Raw genomic sequence first — 5976 nt, 5'->3', positions numbered from 1 at the left:
AAGGTTTAACAATCTCAAATTATTGGTTGTAATTTATTTAGTTTTGGTTGTTTTGTGCATGTATTGGCTGAACTACCTAGAAGTGAACATGAGTGATGAAGAAATGAAGGACAGTCAAGCAGGTCATCGAGACGGCATTGATGACATCATTAGTGTCTACAACCCGTATCAGTCAGGTGGAAGGGACGCAATTTGCATCCCACAAACTAATGGAAATGCGATGTTTGAAGTCACTAGCAGAACTCTCCACCTTCTCCAAATGAGGGGACTTTATGGAGAGCTAGATCAAGAATACCCGCATTAACATGTAAGAAGCTTTATAGAAGTTTGCAGTCCTTTCTCATTAAGGGAGTGTTGCAAGAGTCAATCCGGTTGTGGCTATTCCCGTTGTCTTTAAAAGGAGAAACTAATAAGTGGTTAACCGAGTTACCAAACATTTCCATCACATCATGGGAGGAGCTGATTGTAGCATTTCACACAAGATTTTTTCCTCCATCAAGAATAATGAAACTTAGAGATGAAATTCAAGGTTTCAAGCGAAGGGAAGGGGAACCACTCTATGAAACATGGATGAGATTCAAGAAACTCCAACTTAAATGCCCAACCCATGGACTACCAAATGATTTTTTACTTCAATATTTTTACCGAAGACTTGATTCCGTTAATAAAGGAGTGGCTGACTAGTTGGTATGAGGAGGAGTAATGTCGCAATCATTTAAGGTGGCTTCATTTCTTCTAAATGACATGACTAGAATAAATCAAGCGTGGTATACCAACGAGGATCACGTCTCTCCATTTCATTGTAGATTAACAGAAGAACAACTGGATAAAAAGAAAAAGAAAAAGAGGGATGAAAACATCAAGAAGATGTTGACCCAAATGGAAGTTCTACAGGAGCATATGAAGGGAACATGTGGAGTGTTCAGAGTTGAAGAGGATTCGTTCTAAGGCTATTCAAAGCCTTGGGAGAATCAAGGTTGGAACTCCAAATGATGTGAGGAGGGTTTCTACCCACGCTATTGGCAACGAGGTGGAAACCAAGGTTGGAACCATTATAAGGAAGTCGAGTAAAGGAGGTGCCATCATGATTCTTTCGAACAATATAAGCATTGGAGAAGAGAGGATGAATATGAAGAGAACCACACTCATTCAAGTGAAAGCCCAAAGTCAAGGGGGAGTGCAAATAGCCCTCACGTGAATGATTAGCTTACATGCATTCTTGACTAATTTGAATGCTCGCATGATTTATTGAAAGGGATGAGAAGTCAAGTAAACTCACACGCAGATGCAATCAAAATCATTGAAGGTCAAATGGGTTTACTTACAATGCATTTGAAAAAAAAGATAGAGGCAGGTGATGAAGACAGAGGGTTGGTCGTTGTTACTCGGAGAGGAAATGAAGTAAAAGGTTATCTGATGGGAAATGAGGAACTGCATATACCAAATGAAAGAAAAGATATGGAGGATGAAGAAATAACCATCCTATAATACAACACAATGGGGCCACAAAGTGATGTGAAGAAACAAAAGTCTTGCCCAAAAGTCAAGCAAGCTTTACACAAAATACCACTTCCATTTCATCAACGTTTCAAGAAGAAGAATGAGGATGAAAAATTCAAGAAATTTTTATCGGTATTCAAGACCTCGTTAATTAATCTCCCTCTAGTTGAAGCATTGTTGGAAATGCCCGGTTATGCCAAATTCATGAAGGAGTTTAGTCACAAAAAAAGGAGCTTGGATTTTGAGACGATCGAAGTCTCTCATAGTTGTAGTGCAATTATGACTAAGGAGTTGATAAAAAAAGAAAGATGACCCTGGGGCTTTCACTATTGCGTGTACCATAGGCATGCTCAAGTTCGCAAAAGCCTTATGCGATGAAGGAGCAAGTATTAATCTAATGCCTTATGATATTTATCAACAACTTGGGTTGGGTGAACCGCATGCCACAACTATGAGACTCTTGATGGCTGACAAATCGATCAAGCATCTGGTGGGGATACTTTATGATATTTTGGTTAAGGTCGACATGTTCATATTTCTGGATGATTTTGTCATACTTGACTGTGACATAGATGCCGAAATTCATATAATCTTGGGAACGCCATTTTTCACAACTGGGAGAGCTTTGGTGGATGTTGAGAGTGGAGAGCTGAAATTTTGGGTTAATGATGATGAAGTCACCTTTCATTTGTGCAAAGCAATGAAACACCCTAGTGGCATTCATGTAATTTCAACTGATGATATGATTAATGAGGTTGTGGCTAGTGTGATCCATCTGATGTTTAGCAAAGAACCCCTTGAGGTTGTGTGGGATAATGATGAAGAGTTTGAAGTTCAAAGCCAAGATGAAGTGGTAGCTGCATTTTCAAGTATGGGGGGATTCATAGAGATTCCAATGAAGCTGGACATCGACTTAAAGAATCGAGAGAGCCATCCCACCAAACCGTCAACCAAACAACCACTAAGTCTCGAACTTAAGGTATTACCTTCGCACCATCGGTATGCTTTCTTAGGTGAGAATAAAACCTTGACAGTGATTATTGCGGCCGACTTACTTGATTGGAAGGTAAAATCTCTCCTTGAAGTACTGAAAAGGCATATAAAAGCAATCGGCTGGACTACCGTTGATATAGTGGGCATCCCTCCAGGCATTTGTACACACAAAATTCAGCTTGATAGTGATTTTAAACCGAGTCTTGAGCATCAGTGAAGATTGAACCAACTAATACAAGAGGTGGTGATAAAGGGAATAATAAAGTGGTTGGATGCGGGAGTGGTCTACCCGATTACAGATAGAAAATGCGTCAGTCCGGTACAATGCGTACCGAAAAAAGGAGGAGTAATGGTTGTCCCTAATGAAAAGGGTGAGCTTGTGCTTATGCGCCCTGTGACAGGAAGGAGAGTTTGCATGGATTACCAAAAACTTAAGTCATGGATTGAAAATGATCATTTCCCTATTCCCTTTATGGATCAAATGCTTGACCGACTATCCGAGAGAGGGTGGTATTACTTTTTGGATGGGTACTCTGGCTATAACCAAATCTCCATTGCTCTAGAGGATCAACAGAAAACAACCTTCACATGCCCATATGGTACTTTTGCCTTCAAACGAATGCCATTCGGATTGTGTAATGCCCCGGCTACATTCCAGCGTTGCGTGTTATCCATCTTTATTGACATGGTGGAAGACTCAATGGAAGTATTTATGGATGATTTCTCAGTTGTGGGTGACACATTTTTAGAATGCTTACAAACTTAGGCCAAGTTCGCCAATGATGTGTGGAGACCTATTTAGTCCTGAATTGGGAAATGTGTCATTTCATGGTTAAGGAAGGAATTGTGTTTGGTCACAAAGTATCAGAAAAGGGGCTGGAAGTCGACAGAGCAAAAGTCGAAGTAATTGAAAAATTACCGCCAGCAATTTCAGTATAAAGGGTTTGGAGTTTTTCGGGACATACCAGATTTTATACCAGATTCATCAAAGATTTCTCAAAGATTGCACTTCCTTTATGCAAACTTTTGGAAAAAGAGGTGAAATTTCACTTTGATGATGCTTGTATGGTAGCTTTTAACTTCCAAAAAGAAAAACTAATTTCCACTCCAATCATCATTAATCGTGATTGGTCAGATCGATTTGAAGTAATGTGCAATGCAAGTGGCATGACATTGGGCATAGTGTTGGGACAGAAATGAAACAAGCTCTTTCATCCCATTTATGACACAAGAAAAACTTTAAATAGTGCTCAACGTAACTACACAGTTATCGAGCAAGAGCTATTTGCAGTGGTTTATGCGTTTGAGAAGTTTCGCGTATACTTGCTGAGAACAAAAGTAATTATTCACACTGATCATGTTGCATTGTGTTATCTAGTGGCAAAGAAAGACGCCAAACCGAGACTGATAAGGTGGGTGTTTTTATTGCAAGAGTTCAATTTTGAAGTCAAAGATAGAAGGGGTTGTGAAAATCAAGTGGCAGATCACTTGTCACGATTGGAAGGTAGGGACACTGATGAGCTGCAGGTTGACATTAAGGATGTCCTTCCTGATAAACATGTATTCGTAGAAACTCTCGCACAACCCCCTTAGTATGCTGATTTTGCTAATTAATTAGTGTGTGGATTAATGCCGGATGAACTGAACTTCTACAAACAAAAGAAATTCTTGTTCGATGTTAAGAAATACCCGTGGGACGAGCCATATTTGTTTATCGAGTGTGCTTACCACACCATCAGAAGATGTGTTTCGGAAAAAAAGGCGAGGGAGATCATGCATGCATGTCATGCGTCACTGGTAAGAGGGCATCATGGTGGTGTTCAGACAACAGCTAAGGTGCTACAAAGTGGGTACTACTGGCTGTCTCTACACAAAAATGCATATGAGTTTGTTAAGAGGTGCCCTCAATGTCAAAAGCAAGGTGGTGTATCAAAAAGGCACGTGTTGCATATGATACCCATTTTGGAAGTGGAGTTATTTGATGTATGGGGGATCGATTTCATGGGCCCATTTGTAAGCTTATTTGGGAACAAATACATATTGGTGGCCGTGGATTATGTGTCCAAATGGGTAGAAGTTGTCGCCCTTCCAAACAATGAGGGAAAAAGTGTCGTCCAATTCTTGAAGAGCTACATTTTTCAAAGGTTTGGGACTCCAAGAGCTATTATTAGCTATGGGGGATCTCACTTTTGTAATAAATGGTTCTCAGCTGCACTGAGTAAGTTTGGGGTTTAACACAAAGTAGCAACACCATACCATACCCAAACAAGTGGCCAGGTTGAAGTGTCAAACAAGGAGATCAAAAGCATTTTGGCTAAAACAGTGAATGCAAATAGAACGGATTGGTCTCGAAAGTTAGATGACGCACTATGGGCATATTGCACCGCCTACAAAACATCAATTGGTATGTCACCATATCAGTTAGTTTTTGGGAAGTCTTGCCATTTACCAGTCGAGCTGGAGCATAAAGCATTGTGGGCATTGAAGGCTCTAAATTTGGACTGGACAAAAACTTCAAAAGAGAGAGTAGAGCAGCTAAACGAGTTGGGTGATTTCAGGTTTAAAGCTTACGAAAGTTCAGCTCTCTACAAGGAAAAGATGAATAAATGGCATGAAGCTAAAATACTTAAGAGAGAGTTTAAGATGGGAGATTGGGTGTTACTATACAACTCCCGACTAAGGTTGTTTCTTGTAAAACTCAAATTGAAATTGTCAGGACCATTTAGAGTGAAGCGAGTGTTCTCAAATGGCGCCATAGAAGTTGAAGGGTAGGAAGGACCTGCATTTAAGGTGAATGGGCAGCGTTTGAAGTTATACTCTGATGAATTCCAGGGAATTTATCTGATTGAAGTGGTGTACATGGAAGATTCTTGAAAGCATTTCCACGTAGTGCCACAACGTTAACTAAGGGGCTTCTTGGGAGGCAACCCAAGTTTTACTGTTTTAAATAATTTGTGTTGATATTGCAGGAGTGGGTTCAATGAACAAGAAAAAATACTCTTGGCGAATCGCCAAATCACTTCGGCGAGCACGATGTTGTTCTCCTTATTGGTTTTGAAAAAAAGGGGATGAGATACTAGAGCATTCGGTGGGACACCATTACAAGTCGGTGAACCGCCGATTTGTTTGGGCGATTCAATTTTCCTCACCCTTCCTACTTAGCGCATCTGAAGTTCATTATGCAAATCGTAGAATGGTTCAGCGTTCTTCTACATTTTCACCGATCTACCTCACACAGAAATGGAATCTACTGGAACAAAAGGTGATTTGACAACCATAGGCGATTCGCTGAAACTTTTGGTGACATTTTTACTACTTCGCCAACTGGGCATTTAGTGAAGATTTCTCGTTACCCTGCTTTACTTGTTTATACACTAGATTGATTTTATATCTTGCATTTATTTATATTAAATTTCAGTAATTGACTACTCTCCACCCACATTGAGGACAATGTAAACAGTTTAAGTTGGGGGTGTTGTGTGG

At 40.1% G+C, this 5976-nt stretch overlaps 1 non-coding gene across 1 annotated transcript; it reads right to left on the bottom strand.

Annotated features, from left to right (window-relative positions):
- Window positions 1–507: 507 nt before the first annotated feature.
- Window positions 508–614, bottom strand: LOC125817313 (small nucleolar RNA R71). Its single transcript, XR_007442286.1, has one exon. It is a non-coding gene; the product is annotated as a small nucleolar RNA R71 (small nucleolar RNA).
- Between the last annotated feature and the right edge of the window lie 5362 nt (window positions 615–5976).

This window comes from Solanum verrucosum, unplaced genomic scaffold, assembly GCF_900185275.1.
Source record: "Solanum verrucosum unplaced genomic scaffold, falcon-dt-bn FXZP01000258.1, whole genome shotgun sequence".
NCBI classification, from domain to species: Eukaryota; Viridiplantae; Streptophyta; class Magnoliopsida; order Solanales; family Solanaceae; genus Solanum; species Solanum verrucosum.
The sequence above is the reverse complement of the archived record's forward strand: the minus strand, read 5'-3'. Positions and strand labels throughout refer to the sequence as shown.